Raw genomic sequence first — 18,521 nt, 5'->3', positions numbered from 1 at the left:
ACCTATTCAAAAGGACTGATGTACTACAAACACTGTTTTTGGAACCCTACTCCATACGACAGTGCTGAATGGTTCATTAGGATTCCGATATCGAGGGAGTAGGTCTGGATCAGCATATGTCTTCAGCACAGGCTTTACAATGGAAGCAGCCACAACAAAAATATAAAGTGTATAGCAAAAACACTCCTTCAGATGTTCAACAAAAAATAGTTTCTCTGCAGGAACTAAAATATGAATGTATTTGAATTCAGTACTAATATAATGGGGCGTAATCTCAAATGTGAAATCGTCATTTAAATGGTTTTTGATGGCGTTAGGAAGGATTATAGACAAACTAATTACTTGTCTGTCTGTGTGTTAGGTCATCAGCCCAGAGGCTGGTTGGATCCTCAAATAGCATCACCAAAGGCTATGCAGTTATAGGGAAACCACAAAAACCAATGGCAGTACCAAAATGAGACATACTAGACAAAATGAGGAGTGAGGTAGTTTGCCATTGCTTTCCTCACTGGGCCTGACAGTGCTATTGTAGCACAACTAACCCTATGAGCAACACCTTTCATGACACTCAGACACACTGGTTGTGCTCTGAATGTCATTAATCAGCACCACCCATACCCCAGCATGTTCCATATTGTCACAGCCATGGATGAGACTGGGACTTCAGTGGAAGCTACACTTTGCTCTGGCCTGTGCCAAAAGATGGATGCAAAAGTACTGTATCCATCAAGAAATGACAGCAGGCAGAACTAATTACTTATGCGTAGTAAAATAACTTCAAAGTTCCAAATTCTAAAAGAAAACTCTTTCTAATCAGAACGGGGAACCACCTCTCTTTAACCAGTCTTGCCGGGATGAGTGGCTCAGGTGGTTGAGGCCCTGCCCTTCTGACCCCAACTAGGCAGTTTCGATCTTGGCTCACGTACGTCAGTCTCGTGTCGGTAGATTTAATGGCGCCTAAGAGAACTCCTGCGGGACGAAATTCCGGCTCCTCGGGCTCTCCAAAAACCGAAAAAGTAGTTAGTGGGACGTAAATCCAATAACATTGTTATGAATAATATTATTAACCGGTGTTAATACCCTGTTACTTCTTCTTCTGTTCGATATTGGCCACTCTGAACCACGCAGTAACAACTATGGTATCCTGGATCATCTTTTCCCTCCTCCTGGCTTTGATCTGCCAATATAGCTTCATTCGTTGCTTTATATGCTTCCCTCTTTCTTCTGAAGAAATCACTTTTGAAGATTTCTTTTCTCCTTCTTCTCGGAAGCATCTTAAGCCTGAAACTAATCGTCGAAAGTGCTTCCTCTTTTGGATGTCTTCATGACTAATACCTATTTTCTGTATATCAGCATGTATCTCCATAAACCATCTGGGAACAATTTTTTCCCTTCGAAATGTGTAACGAGATTTCGAGTCAGCCTTTTTTTTTATTTATACGTAGATGTCCACAAAAGTGCATTAGTCTCTTCTTCATCGACTCTATAATTCCCTCAGTCTGTTTGTATAAATCTTTGTTAGTTCTTAATTTTCGTTGTCCAGAAACATATATAGGTCTCAGAATCTTCCTTAGGATCTTCCTTTCTTTATTCTCCAGTTGTTCCAACAATCCTCTGCTTGTTAAATCCAAGGTCTTAGCAGCGTGTAGTCCTTCTGGTTTGATCACGGTTATAGTGCCTTGGGTTTGTTCTCAGACTTGTTATTAGGAACAACACGACTTAAAAATACAAATAATAGTGATAATAAGGAAAGGAGGAAGGAAAATACATATGATAGTAATACATTGAATAATATTAATTATATTAATAACCCAATGACATAAAGAATACTATAGTATGCCTATGTATCATACATACAGATGATTGGATTTTATAAATATCATTTAGTTCTACATTTTAGACTGGGTTTTATTTTTATTTCTCTCGTTTTCAATATTACTTAACATAAGAAATAACACAAATGTGTTCCTTGGTTCCCCATTTTCACACCAGGTAAATGTTGGGGCTGAACCTTAATTAAGACCACGGTCGTTACCTTCCCAATCCTATCCCTTTCCCACTGTGCTGTCGTCGGAAACCTTCCATGTGTTAGTGCAACGTTAAACCACTGGGAAAAACAAGCTCAGATGTAGGTTCACTTTGTTATGTTACTTTTGGGCTTGTTCTGTATCAACAGTAACACGCACTGCTATAAATCTATATAACAAGAAGAAAGTCAAAAGCAGAACTCACCCTCACTTCCAGAAAATGAGCGAAACATACTCCTGTATTCTTCGCAATAGTTACATTTTGGGTTAGTATTTTCTTCTTCCGAGTCGGCCCCGCGAAGTAGGGGTAGCATGCCTGCCTCTTACTCGAAGTCCCCGGGTTCGATTCCAGGCCAGGTCAGGGATTTTTACCTGGATCTGAGGGCTGGTTTGAGGTCCACTCAGCCTACGTGGTTAGACTTGAAGAGTTGTCTAACGGTGAGATAGAGGCCCCGGTATAGAAAGCCAAGAATAACGGCCGAGAGGAAGCGTCGTGCTGACCACTCGACACCTCGTAATCTGCGGTCCTTCGGGCTGAGCAGCGGTTGCTTGGTAGGCCAAGGCCCTTCAGGGCTGTAGTGCCGTGGGGAAGGGGGGATTTGTGTTCCATAATTGTCACCTGCACTCACTGGAAAGAAATGAGAATATTAGTGTGTAGTCACGTTTATAGTTGGATTATCGTTGTGGTGCGCACAACTTCTTGAGAATGTGGCAATTTATTTAAACTTGCAACACACTATATTTCCGCGAGAATGTGGTATACGGTAAAAATTCAATGATTGAATTCCACGAGAAGTATTATGTCCCTTGAATTATTATTATTATCCGACTCATTGGATGAATGGTCAGCTTTGAGGCCTTCGGTTCAGAGGGTCCCGGGTTCGATTCCTGGCCGCGTCGGGGATTTTAATAGCGTTTTATTAATTCTTCTGGTTCGGGGACTGAGTGTTTGTGTTTGTCTCAACACTCTCCTCTTCGTATTGAGACAACACAACACAATACACTACCAAACACCACAGAATCACGCAATAGTGATTACATCCCTCGTATAAGGTTGGCGTCAGCAAAGGCATCCGGCTGTGAAACAGGGCCAAATTCAGAAGTGCGACACATTTAGCACCCACGACCCCACAGATCTGCGTTGAAGGCGGTATAAGATTATTATTATTATTATTATTATTATTATTATTATTTTATGCGTGAATTGTCCCTTTTGGAACACACGAAGCTTTATTTATGATTTCATTTGCGGAGGATACAGGATGCTTTCATCCGTTCACTAAAGATCCTCTTCCTTTCTTCCGTCCACTTGGTACGTGCTCTTTTTGGTACTTTCATTCTCTGGAGTAACTTCCAACTTGTCAGTTTTCTCACTCTATATAATTCGATTCAAAATTTCTTCAGGTTGAATTTGTGCTTTCTTCGTGTGCGCTTTCATTTGTTGTGTCCGAGGGAAATTCTTCAGTTTATCAACTCTTTCAAAAATTGGGTGGGTTAGTCTGGTTTCTGGAAGCCTCTGAACGTATCCATACAATTTTAGCCTTGTTTTTCTGAGGTCTGTCGCAATATTAGATTTCTGGGATTGGAGGCGGTACCCTTCTTCCGTGTGTCTTGGTCCTGAAATTTTCCTCATGATTTTTCGCCGTTTGTCGTGCATATAAAGCCTCAGGTTCGATTACATTGTTGTAAAGTTTCATATTAACGTGGAGAGATATATTTTTTGTTGTAGATTTCTCTTGTCTTCCCATTGATCTTTTGGGGTTTGGCATACGGTTGTTTTGGGCTATTTTTTTTTTTCTTGTCCGGTTGGTCCGACGATTTCGCCCAGGTATTTGAAGTGAGAGACTCTGTTGACTTGTCGGTAATTTTGTATTGATACTATGGATGTCTAATTTTGAACAAAATAATTCAGTTTTCTGGAAGGGGTTATGAAGTCCGACCTGTCTGGCACATTCTTGAAGAATTTCAACTTGCTTTATCGCTGGGACTTCATTGCTGGACAAAAGGGCCAGGTCATCCGCGAATGCTGTGCATGGAATTTCAAGCTTGCTTTTTTTTTTTTTTTTGTATCCCAGTGTTTACAGGGTTCCAGCTATTTTGCGCTTTCAGTTCAGTTCTTTTTTCATTCCCCCATCACCTTATCGAGGACGATGTTCAAGAGGAGGGGTGACAATCCATCTCCTTGCCGGACACCAGTTTTTATCAGGAATTCGTCTGAGATTTCTCCCATGAATTTCACTATGTTATTAATATTATGTCCGCCTCTGTGGTGTAGTGGTTAGTGTGATTAGTTGCCACCCCCGGAGGCCCGGGTTCGATATCCAGCTATGCCATGAAACTTTGAAAAGTGGTATGAGGGCTGGAACGGGGTCCACTCAGCCTCGGGAGGTCAACTGACTAGAGGTGGGTTCAATTCCCACTTCAGCTATCCTGGAAGTGGTTTCCCGTGGTTTCCCACTTCTCCTCCAGGCAAATGCCGGGATGGTACCTAACTTAAGGCCACGACCGCTTCCTTCCCTCTTCCTTATCTATACCTTCCAATCTTCCTATCCTTCCCCGTCCCCCACAAGTCCCCTGTTCAGTATAGCAGGTGAGGCCGCCTGGACGAGGTACTGGTCATTCTCTCCAGTTGTATCCTCCGACCCTATGTCTCACACTCCAGGACACTACCCTTGAGGCGGTAGAGGTGGGATCCCTCGCCGAGTCCGAGGGAAAAACCAACCCTGGAGGGTAAACAGATTATTACTATTATTATTATTATTATTATTATTATTATTATTATTATTATTATTATTATTATTATTATTATTATTATTATTATTATTATTATTATTATTATTATTATTATTATTATTATTATTATTTGCGTATGGACCTTGTTGGATCACGGAGTGCGTTTATGATTCGCCTTTCTGGTCTTCCATACGGCTTTAATTTTTTCTCCATGGACTCTCTTCTTTTCTTCAGTCCACTTACTGTAGTTGCTGGTCTCCTTGGAATTTCATTCTCTGGCTGTACTACCCATGTGTTTACTTCATTGTGAGACATAGCAGTCATTGTAAATCCTCTGTACTGCATCAAGAAGAGCATATCTAACCTGAACTATGAGGCCTCATATATAAATAAGAGCTATTATTTAAATCCCGATGTGATAAATTTAGAGAACAGTCATCGAATGTACTTAAATATGAAGGTCTGTCTTTCAACATACACAATTGTCCAATGAATGCTTTCAATCGCTATGTACTACATTCACAAGTAAAACTTGTAACATTCGTTTAGACCGCCCTAATCTGTCAGCTGGCGGGCTTGGCGCGCTTTCTATAGTACGGCCTGTACATCACATCACTTACTATTACAGCGCGTGCCGGGCGGTATTCAGCGCCATCTCTCCTTCAACTTTCTAATTCGCTATGCACAGAGCTTCACTATCGTGCCTGTAGGTGGCGACATTGCCTCAGAATATGTTTATACTATAGTTTGAACCGCGATACTCAAACAGGCTATGCCCATGGATATTAAAGAAGAAAATAATATCACCCATCCCAGCGAATAACAGGATAAGTCGAAAATTTAAATTCTCAGGGGAAGCACATTTTTCTTTTTAAATAATACTAAATCACCATTCTGGGTTGTATGAAGCAGCTTCTTAAATAATGGTTTTGGTTGGATTTTAATTCAAGGAATGAATGAAGTACAGTCGAACCTCGAATCACTTCGAGTTATCGAAATTTCGAGATATAGAGAATACAGTTTTTGAGCATGTATAGCACATAAATAAATCATATGTATCTACGGGCTTATACTGTACTGAATACATTATATATAGCAGTACTTACAAATATACAAACTCTATTTTACGGCATCACTTTAATTATAACACTTATTGTAGTAACGTTTTAGAATTCAGGATACAATAATGAAACAAAAAACGTACCTCCGTTAACATCTTTTGGAAAAATTCCTTTAGTCTCTTCTGTTTGTTACGGTTAACCTTTTCTCCCTTCACATTGACTCGTCAATACCACGCAGCTGAGATTCGCAAACGGAGCTTGTGATCCGCAACTTCCGGGGTTGCTTTCGAATGTTTTCAGTAATTAATTCATACCCGTGGAACAGCGAGGCTGCGCCGATTTTCCGATCACTAGAACTTTTTGTTTCTTGGTTCCCGTCATATCAGCATAAAATTCGAGTTACAGAGTATTTTTTGCTTCAAGGGAGGAAATGTTTGTTCCGAGAAATCGAGAAATTCGTGTAACCGAATTTCGATAATGGAGAAATAAATACGTGTGGAGAATAGGACAAATGGCCGGAAAATTTAAGTTACTTCCAGATACTGAAAATTCCAGTAATGGAGTTTGGATCTTGAATGAAAGTGACTTGTCCTATTGGCTATTGACCAGGCATTATTTTCTTATGTGGATTTGTAAAAACTGAAACGTGTATATAAAGTTTCTGTATTGTTAGTAAGATTTAAGAGTTCTCTTTAACAGAAGCAGCTGTTCAGATTCACTGCCAATAACTAATTTACAGGATGGTAATATCCACGTCCACAACGACCACAGAAAATATATTAGACATGAGACAAACTGACTTATCTGGTTGAAACCATATTAACAATATTCAGAATATTAACAAGATAACTCAACTTATCTGGTTTTTAAGCTCATCAAAGAATTGTCTCATAGAAGTCCACCTTTTCAATACTCTTTGTGATTTATTACAAATCAAATTCGAAGTTACATGTTCAAATATCGGGACATGTTTCGTCTATTATATATTAGGCATCTTTAGTCGTATTGTCCTTAACATTAATATTAAAATTTAAATAGTAGACTTGACTTAAAGCTAAACTTAAAATGACCGAGTTCGATAGCTGCAATCGCTCAAGTGCGGCCAGTATCCGGTATTCGGGATATAGTAGGTTCGAACGCCACTATCGGCAGCCCTGAAGATGGTTTTCCGTGATTTCCCATTTTCACACCAGGTAAATGCTTGGGCTGTACCTTAATTAAGGCCACGGCTGCTTCCTTCCCACTCCTAGAATTTTCCTGCCTCATCGTCCCCATAAGACCTATCCGTGTCGGTGCGACTTAAAGCAATTTGTAAACCAAAAAAAATATCATAAAATGCTTCATAAAGTAGCTTATGACATCAAAAGAACTATTATAAGAACACGCTTATTTAGATAAGAACTCAAGTGCTCATTATATCTAAATAAGTGTGTTCTGGTAATAGTTCTTCATCAGCTCACCCAAATTATAGTATAGTTCAAGTGTGTGAGAACCAAACCAGGATACGAGAACTGGAAATGATCGAAAGGAAAGCAGCACGGTTTGTTCTGTAAGATTTTCGATAAGAGAGTCATCATCATGAGTCGTGTAACTCATTGCTGAGCGCCGTGACCGCAATTGACTTCACACAATATTCTTGATTAAGTGGCGCTAACTTGGACGATGTTCAGCTTCTCTTAAAGCCTGCTGAAGAGTCAGACCGGTGGTACGCAGAACTTGATCAGTCCACCTGCTCGATGTCCTTCCTCGTCGTCTTCTGCCAGCAAATTTGCCTTCCATGATACACTTCTTTAGATTTTCACTATCTCGTCTTACAATATGCCGGAATAATTGGACGATTCTCTTTACGACGCGAGAAGAGAGCCGTTCGGAGATATTTAGTTCTTGAATAAAAGATGCATTAGTTCCTCTTTCCGTCCAATGTACACGGAGCATCCTTCTCCAACACCACATCTCAAAGGCATCGATATAGTACGTATCTCTTGCCTTGAGGGTCCATGTCGCGGAATCATAAAGGAAGACAGAGAACACAAGAAAATCAACTAGTCTAATCTTTGTTCTGTTGGTTATTGCTCTGCTCTGGCATATTTTTGTGAGTTTGTTCATGGTAACGCGCCCTAAGGTGATTAGTCTCTTTGTCAGAACTTCCGGTATCACAGATGCTCGATAAAAGAGTGGTGTGATGAAAATGTTGCAAACTTCGGGCTGGGAAGATTTGAGAATAAGGAGACGAGCTGCTCGACTAAGTGGTATGTTCCGAGCTGTCAGTGGAGAGTTGGCGTTGAATGATAGTAGCAGACGAGTACAATTGAGTGGTGTTTTTAAAAGTAGGAAAGATCATAATCTAAAGACAAATTTGGAATTACAAGAGGACACATTGCGGCAAATATTCGTCTATAGCAAGCGGAATTAGGGATTGGAATAACTTGCCAAGGAAGATGTTCAATAAATTTCCACCTTCTTTGAACTTAAAAAGAAACATTCCTTTCATTATGCAACTGAGATAAGAGGAATTATTGATGTGCTTGAGCGAACTAATTCATTTTTAAGTTTTTAGATCATAATAATAGAAGCCTTTAGGCGGAAGTTTTGAAATAAGATAAAAATCTTTAACCGGTGTTAGCATGGGCAGTTTTAAACTTAGTTTAAATGCTCTCTTCCTAAGTACCTCTACCTTAACAAATAACTCTTTATTACAGCATGGCCGGAGATGTGGCTTTCAATAAGAGCACAGTAAATACCTCTCAACAACCCACGAGAGAATTTGTACCCCAATCTACTGAGGATACCAATCACAGGGATAGTTTCATTACAGATTATCTCCATCTGGTTACTCCGCGATAGATTTTAATCTATAATCAGTCCTAAGAATTGAGTATTCTGAAATCTCGTTACTATATTATTGCAGAAAACAGGTACCATATACCGAAATTTAATGCACTTTAAAGTTTATGAAAAAATATATAGTTTGTTTTTGTTAGGTTAATAGTTGATCGACCGAGCTCGATAGCTGCAGTCGCTTAATTGCGGCCAGTATCCAGTATTCGGGAGATCGTGGGTTCGAACCCCACTGTCGGCAGCCCTGAAGATGGTTTTCCGTGGTTTCCCATTTTCACACCAGGCAAATGCTGGGGCTGTACCTTAATTAAGGCCACGGCCGCTTCCTACCCGCTCCTAGCCCCTCCCTGTCCCATCGTCGCCATAAGACCTATCTGTGTCGGTGCGACGTAAAGCAACTAGCAAAAAAAAAAAAAAAAATAGTTGATCGGTTGGAAATAAGCCATTTTTCAAGAAATTAAATATTCTGCTATATATTATGTTCAAGTTCATGATTGCGAGAGCCTATATAGAAAATATTAGTGTCACCAGCAAAAATGGATAGTTTTCCATTTAACCTAAGGTAATCAATATCATTAATGGAAATAAGAAATAATAAAGGCCCTAGCACAAAACCATGAGGCACACTAATTTAGATCGCCTTTACATTACTCTCAGTATTATCACATGTTATAAGCTGCTCCTATTAGAGAGGTAATCAACAAACTAATCCACTCCAGTACCTCTAATAATTACCTGTTACTTTTAATTTATGTTATAGAATTTTATGAAATGAAATGGCGTATGGCTTTTAGTGCCGGGAGTGTCCGTGGACAAGTTCGGCTCACCAGATGCAGGTCTATTAAATTGACTCCCGTAGGCGACCTACGCGTCGTGATGAGGATGAAATGATGTTGAAGACAACACATACACCCTGTGCCAGCGACATTAACCAATTATGGTTAAAATTTGCAATCATAAGACTGTGTCGGTGCCACGTAAATAAAATGGTAAAAAAAGAATATAATGACACGACAGTACAACAATTTATATATTACCACATTTCACATTCTATTTAACCTACTAGCAATTATATTCATTATTCTAAGACACACAGGTCTCTCTCCTTCATTATTGTGTTTGTTTTGATTTTTTAATTTCATTTTTCCACATACTTGATAAAATACAAAAATTTTGCTATTCTTCCCGGTGTAATCCGCTCCTTATTGAATTGTTTAGCGATTGCATAGAACTTTCTATATCTTTCTATTTTTATTCTATATTCACTTCCCAGATAATCTACTCTCAGTGCTTCCGTTGTCCTACAAACATTTAATAGATGCGCTTTTTCCATTTCTTCTCCAAAGAGTAGACACTGATTTTTGTTATTTGTCTCTCTCTCTCTCTAACTCTTATTTTTATGAATTCCCATTAGCCACCACGCCATTCTTCTCAATTCTCTGTTAACTTTCCGCCTGATTATTTTTCAGGGACTTAAAAACGCTTTAAAATATAGTTAAGTAGTTAAAACTCTAGGTTGAAATTCATACTTAAAAACGTGGCTCGCTAAGCAGCCTGTCCGCCGCGACAACTGGCGTACGCAGCCTAGTTCGTGAACCGAAGATCGCCGAAAACAATCCGAGTGGCTCCGCGCGCTGCGTGCCGTAACCAGTGTAGTTCGTGGAACCAAAGAGTGCCGAAATGTTCCGAACGGCTCCATACGCTGCGTTCCCGAGGCACAAGTTTAGAAGTCTTTCTCTCCTTATTGCCTTATTGTGTATAATTTTACAAAATTCCATGGAGCTCATTTCCTCTTTTATCTCTTCTTGCATAATTGGTTTCCACATCCCCTCTGTGCGTAATATACTCCAGACATCTTCCCTGTCAGCTTCTATGATCTCTGTGATTGAGCATATTTCGTCATCTGTGCACTGTACCTGCAAGATTCTTTGGAAATTGTTTTCCCATTCATAGATTGATATTTGGTTAGTATTGCTTGTTTTCTTCGGCTTCAGGGCCAGGAATTTGTCGTTTTCCTCCTCTTCCTCTGTACATTTTCCCTGTTTTCCTATGTAGTTTGCTTTTCCTCTTTTAATATCTGTTTGTGATTTTTTCCTCTATTGCAGACATTTTCCAAGCTTTTCTGAAGTTCTTGTGATCCGTACTGCATTCAATGCGCTAAGTGTTCCATTTCTCTTTTCATAACTTTCCTGATCAAACCATGCTTGGGCTTTCCGTGGTTTACAGCGTATAGTGGATTCTATTATAAGTTGATTTACCAGCCAACCGTGAACTACTATAAGGACTATATTTCCGTCCATGAACTCATGATCGGAGCTCGAGACACAATCCCTGAATTTATTGTACAGGTATGGGATTCTCTCGGTCTCAAACGGACACGACATCACGACATTGCTATCGCCGCAATACGAGGTTCAGTAACCACACTACGCAACCATCTATATAACATTTGAAGAACCATACATCATGCGATATTCCAAATTCGTTCCAAACTTATTCCTGTGCCTTGTGATGGATATTTCTATCTGGCATACTAGCAAACTTAGAAGACAAAATACTGTGTAGTTGACATACTTCGTCCTTGTGGCAGCCCCCTCATGGGGGAAGTTGTATTAATAAAATTAATAATTAATAAAAAAATCCTCTGGTTAAGGCCAGCTTCAGATTTTCATCTTCCTTTGGAGTCTCGTGTTGTTTTCTTGAGGTTATCTGTATTTAGTTTTCGTGTTTTCTATAGACACTTTTGGACGTTCCTGTTTATTGATCTGTCGCTGAGAATGAGGGTTAACTTCGTTATAATAGGAATGTGCTTTCTTATCGGTGTTGTGCTCAAGTTGCAATACCAGTCACTCTGTAAAAAAAGAAAGAAACAACACATTAGGTTTACTGAGACAACTATACTATACTTCACATAATGTTAAGAGCTGCCATCTTGACCATGCTTGACTCTACTTAAGACTAGGCTAACAACTAAGAGGGTGACGCCGTGTGTGCAGAATAGTGGTGATTGGTTGATACGATGTTGATGCGAGATGATGAATGATTTGTTTGACTTGACGTGTACGGAATCTCAAAAAATTCATCGTTAAATTCATACCTGAACAACTCAGAAAACCAGCATAAAATAGTATTCGCTTAATGGCAATAATATTGTGTTCTCTGGAATAGCAGAAACATTGATCTTCCTCATTTGATAGCTTGGATGTTAAAATATGGTCATTTTCACGTATAGCTATTTCACTAATAGGAAAAGTCCTCTCAGTCTTAATTATTGCATTGGTAGGGTGGAAGTTCCTCATGGGGATCGCTGTAATTACCTAGGTGCTAATATAAGGGAAGATCTTCATTGGGGTTGAACACATCTATGCACGTGGTTATGCAAGTTTCTGGTAAGTATGGTTCCAGTGTAACCAGGATAACTTGATTCGAGAACTGGAAAAAATCCAAAGCAGCTTGATTTGTTCTGGGTGATTTACGACAAAAGAGTAGCGTTACGAAAATGTTGCGAAGTTTGGGCTGGGAAGACTTAAGAGAAAGGAGACGAGCTGTTCGACTAAGGGGTATGTTCCGAACTTTCGGTGAAGAGATAGCGTGGAATGACATTGGTAGACGAATAAGTATGAGTGGTGTTTTTAAAGTATCAAATATCACAATATGAAGGTAAAGTTGGAATTGAAGAGAACAAATTGGAGCAAATATTCGTTTATAGGGACAGGAGTTAGAGATTGGATTTTTTTTTACAATTGGCTTTACGTCGCACTACCACAGGTAAATCTTATGGCAAAGATGGTAAAAGAAAGAGCTAGAAGTATGAATAAATTGGCCGTGGCCTTAATTAAGGAATAGCCCCAGCATTTGTCTGGTGTGAAAATGGGTAACGGCGTAAAAACCGTCTTCAGGACTGCCGACAGTGGGTTTCGAACCCAGTATCTCCCGAATGTTGACCACAGCTGCGTGCCCCCAACTGCACTGCCAACTCGCACGGCTTGGAATAATTTACCAAGCGAGATGTTCTGTGAATTTCCAGATTCTTTGTAATTATTCAAGAAAAGTCTGGTAAAAAGGTAGGGAATCTGCCACCTGGGTGATTGCTCTAAACGCAAATCAGTGGTGATTGATTGATTGATTGATTGATTGATTGATTGATTGATTGATTGATTGATTGATTGATTGATTGATTGATTGATTACGGAATACACATTTCTTCCTTCACTGAATGTAATTTAGAAAGCAATGTTTTTACATATTTAATTCTTATATTTTATGAATTCTAGTCCTATATATGTACCTATATTTAGCGGTACTTCTTCCAGTACATGCGTAAGGATTTTTAGAAAATGTAAGACATTACGTAGCAGGAAAGTTACTCGCACGTCGCTTGACTTGTGTACCACCTAGTGGGGAAGTGCGTAACTTGTTCGACACTTACTTCGCTCTATGACCAACAGATAGAGCAGTAGTTGTAGTGAAAGGTCAAGATACTGCAGAATGTTGAAACTGGTTCGAGAATAGTTCATATGATACATAGCAAGACGAATTTCCGAGATGAAAAAATATATTTTTGCTGTTGTTGAGAGACAAAGAGGTCCGTAAGATGCAGGGTACTGTGATTTAATTACACACATCCCACACCAACACTCAAGAAATTAAGTCCAATGACTATATAAGAGGGAATATTCACTAGATAGTGTTAAGTCTTGATACAAATCAGAAAAAAAGGCCTAAAACAATGACCAAGTAACATGACTCCTTCACTACAATGACACATTATAAAAACATTTACAGCCGAAAAATGTTATGATACATAGAAAAACAGTATACGCAAGGTGTCTAGTAACGAGCTACCGGTAATAATTTTCACCGAAAAACCATATGAAAAATTACAAACGTATAATTTGTGTACGAAATACATCTGATAATTATTAGAGCTCTATAAAATAATAAAACATTTTCTTCCCAACTTCTTCCTCACCACTGCAATTCCGTTTGTTCGTGAAAGCGACTAAAGGACTAACAACAATCGTTAAAAAAACATGCTGATGATCTTAGGTCAATTTCCAATACCTCTTAGGTAAGCCAGATAGAGAAAACGGCTTGGATAACAGTTTACCATTTAATCGGTTTCTCTTTTCCGTAATGGTGTTACCGGCCATTGAAAACAGTCTCTCTGCTGGACAGAGGTCGCTATAATGCTCAAGTATTGCCTAGCTAACGTGTATATCTATGCATACAAGGTATGCACGATGAATGAGTTGTGATTTTATCACGTATTTAGGGAAATGAATTGAGAAATGAAAATTCAAATTTCGTAACTCTAGCATGCAAATATTGAAAGGATCTGAAAAAGAATCAAATCGTAGCCAAAAGTATTAAATTAGACAGAAACATCGAAATATTGAGCACAAAATATCGATATCTACAATATATCGGACCTCAAAATATCGATGTCAATATATCGATATTTCCGACATATCGATATTCGTTTGCCATCTCTAGGTGCCGCATTTTAATCCGTAGGAGTTCTGTAAGTGCCAATAAATCTACCGACACGAGGGTGACGTATTTGAGCATCTCCAAATACCACCGGACTGAGCCAGGATTGACCCTGCCATGTTAGGGTCAGAAGGCCAGCGTCTCAACCGTCTGAGCCATTTAGCCCGGCTAACCACGTTGATGCGACCGGGGAATGAACAGAGGAATGAAATAACTAATTGCTACTGATTTTCATACTGGTTTTAGAAGGCAAGTGATGTAAGAAACTCTAATTACTGCTAATAACGTGAAGTGAATAATATTTATAATTTAATATCTTGTGTAGGTACTAACAGTTCTTTAACTTCCGTGACGTGTGATCCGCTATATTTAAAACGGGTTACCCAGGCAATTATTTAACTGTAAAGCAAGCTTCTGCATCATATCATGCATCCAACTCCTGTAGGAGCCGTCGTTTCATGAATACTTGTATATGAAATATTGAACGATATGAAAAAGAATTTATTATTTCTCTGTTTCAATAATAATCAACATTAAAAGGGGTTGAAAAAACCAAGGGATATTGTAATTTTACATAAAACTATCGATATCGTGTTTATAGAATCGGAACCAAAGGGACGCGACTTCTTATTTCTAAAATGGCTTCGTCGAGATTGAAACTAACAGGGGTTAATAATCCCAAAGTCTACCCCCCTTGAAATGGTAAAGGTAAATCATAATTTTTTTAAAATGTTAAAATAAATGTTGGCCATATTCTCATTCTTCAAATATCATCGTTCTAACACTAAAATAGTTCAGTACGAATTCTGCGGAGTCATTTATATTCTTAGTAATTACTACTGGACCCGACCTGCTCCACAGCATTCATTATAAAATAGATCTGAGAACTCGTCTTGATATGCCTGTTTTGCCTGCCTTTTTCAATAATTTTATCAACATTTTATACCGGTACATGATGATTGATTTATTCGTAATGTAATTTGTAACACTTCTTCTTCTTCTTCTTCTTCTTTATCTGTTTACCCTCCAGGATCGGTTTTCCCCTCGGACTCAGCTAGGGATCCCACCTCTACCACCTCAAGGGCAGTGTCCTGGAGCTTCAGACTCTGGGTCGGGGATACAACTGGGGAGGATGACCAGTACCTCGCCCAGGCGGCCTCACCTGCTGTGCTGAACAGGGGCCTAGAGGGGGGATGGGAAGTGGCCGTGGCCTTAGGTTACGTACCATCCCGGCATTTGCCTGGAGGAGAAGTGAGAAACCATGGAAAACCACTTCCAGGATGGCTGAGGTAGGAATCGAACCCACCTCTACTCAGTTGACCTTCCGAGGCTGAGTAGACACCCTTCCAGCCCTCGTACCACTTTTCAAATTTCGTGGCAGAGCCGGGAAGCGAACCCGGACCTCCGGGCGTGACAGCTAATCACGCTAACCACTACACCACAGAGGCGGACTGTAACACTTCTTTCCATACAATATTCACTTTGTTTCGATCATTCGGGGATATCTGGATATTAATATTTTCAAACGACCTTGCCCGAGGTAGTGCAACATACATTTGACAGTGACTAAATACTGGATCGGGTAAGAACATCCACTTTTTGAAGGGTTTCGTCCCTGCACTTTATTAATGGTCATACAGTGTAGTCGACTTGATACCATCCCGTCTGTGCGTACGTCGACTGTTCACTCTTGCGTTAGCAGCATCAAAGTTACTCGGAACGTTCTGCCACCTGTAGAGTAACGGTATATTTAGAAGGTGGGGGAAGGTCAAAGAGTATCTACCAGAGAATAGTATTCTTCCATGATCAGTGGAAGTGTTTACTCTCTGGCTTGACAGGTAGTAATCAAACATGACAGCATACAACCAAATTTCTGAGGAAGAAACACATATAATGTCAGAATATTAATGATAGTGTTAGTCGCTTAGCAACGCGCTAACTAAAGAATGTATTGCGGGTTAGAGTAAGCCTTTGCCTGCAATTATTGGAGTGATCATTTCATGATTTGATTTTATGATTATTCAAAGGTGGATGAACTTAGAGACCTATCAATGTCTCATGATTCATCGGCAGGTGATTAAGGAGGGAATAAAACAAAAATTAAGCAAATCGGTCCAGTAGAACGGACGGATTTACCAAAGCTCTTTTAATGTATAGTTCAACTAGGAGTGAATGAAGAAAACTTTAATTTAACAAACACTTTAGCACATAAACCGCGTTATAATTTCTATTTTTAATTGAAAAGGCTATTATTTATCGTATGAGTATTTGCAGTTGCAGAAATAAATTTAAATTAAAAATATAATTATAATAATGTTATTTGCTAACTATTCTTTTACGGTTTTCGGAGACGCCGAGGTGCCGGAATTTAGTCCCGCAGGAGTTCTTTTACGTGCCAGTATATCTACCGACACGAGGCTGACGTATTTGAGCACCTTCAAATACTACCGGACTGAGCCAGGATCGAACCTTCCACGTTGGGGTCAGAAGGCCAGCGTCTCAACCGCCTGGGCCACTTAGCCCGGCAAATTAAAAACAAACCACTTTTCCCTTTGCGAAAACAAACAATCATATATATGTCTCTCGGTCATGGCCACCCATCAAGAGCTGCTAATTTCAGATGACCATAAGCCATAAGACATAGCCTGCACGGTTGCTAGGTAACATTGTCTGACCATCCATCCATACCTTACATCACAGCCTGCAAGGTTGCTAGGTAACATTGTTTTGCTATGGTTACACTTCCGTCACACTTTATGTCGCCTCACGTTACACAACAATTTTGGAGGGCCCCAGCCATAAGACATATTTATGTCAAATAAATAAATAAGTTAATTAATTAATTAATTAATTTCAGGAGTTCTTCCGTGACGCTGTTACAGTCAGGGAAATATATTTTCCATAATGTTGATTGCGGAGCTTTTTTAAATCTATTTTAAAATTTTCGCATTTAAAAAATCCATTTTTCATCTTTTATTGTAGTTTTGCCCGTCTTGACGTGGAATGTCCTGTATCCGATATTTTGTAGTCACTTCTTTAAGATTAAACGTATGCTCAGTGTTGTTTTATACATTTTTTGGTTGGAGTTAAAGTTCAGACGGTGAGGCGCTGGCCTTCTGACCCCAATTTGGCAGGTTCGATATTGGCTCAGTCCGGTGGTATTTGAAGGTGCTCAAATACGTCAGCTTCGTGTCGGTAGATTTACTGGCTCGTAAAAGAACTCCTGCGGGACTAAATTCCGGCACCTCGGTGTCTCCAAAAATCGTAAAAATAGTTAGTGGGACGTAAACCAAATAACATTATTATTGATAATATTTATTGTTGTTGTTGTTTGGATCATCAGCTCATAGACTGGTTTGATACAGTTCTTCAGACTACTCTCTCCTGCGCTAATATTTTCATGTCTACGTAACTTCTACATCCTGCATCTGCTCTAAATCTAACTGGACAAGTCTTGGGCGTCTTAAGATGTGTCCTAATATTCTATCTCTTCTTCTGGTCAAATTTCGCCAATTCGATTTCCTCTCATCAATTCGATCCAGAGTCTCTTCATTCGTGATCCGATCTCTCATTCAGCATTCTTCTGTAATGCCACATTTCAAAACCTTACATTCTCTTTCGTTTTGAGCTAGTTATCGTTCTTGTTTCGCTTTCACGAAATGCAACGCTCCTGACGAAAGTTTCTAAAAACATCTTTAGGATGTGTGTTCTCCCAGAATGGTAGTATAGTGAGATAGAATGAAGGTGCAGCAAAGCTATTGGCAGTACTTTCCAGACGAAACTGTATTTACATCGGTCTGTTGTCAGACAAAATTTGCTGTATTGGAGTAAAAGTTGGGTGCACTCCGGATATCTTATTCATAAGTTAGAACTAGCGGACACAAAAATTGCGAGAATGAGTGCTGGTAGGAAAAGTGGGAACAATGGTAGGAGGGTACACGAAATGAGGAGATAAGGGCTAAGTTAGGAATGAACTCGATGGATGAAGGAGTACGCATAAACCGGCTTCGCTGGTGGGTTCATGCGAGATGAATGGAGGAGGATAGGTTACCTAGGAGAATAATAGACTCCAGCATGGAAAGTAAGAGAAATGATGAGAGACCAAGACGACGGCGGTTAGATTTAGAGATAAGAGGTATGGAACTAAACGCATCCACAAAACTAGTACTAATTAATAATAATAATCTTTATTTATTTATTTATTTATTTATTTATTTATTTATTTATTTATTTATTTATTTATTGACGCTCCAGGGTTGGTTTCTCCGCTACCGCCTCAAGGGCAGTGTCCTGGAGCGTGAGACTTTGGATCGTAGTATACAACTGGGAACGAGGACTAGTACCTCGTTCAACTGGCATCATCTCCTAT

The sequence above is a fragment of the Anabrus simplex genome, chromosome 12 (assembly GCF_040414725.1).
Source record: "Anabrus simplex isolate iqAnaSimp1 chromosome 12, ASM4041472v1, whole genome shotgun sequence".
Lineage (NCBI taxonomy): Eukaryota > Metazoa > Arthropoda > Insecta > Orthoptera > Tettigoniidae > Anabrus > Anabrus simplex.
The sequence above is the reverse complement of the archived record's forward strand: the minus strand, read 5'-3'. Positions refer to the sequence as shown.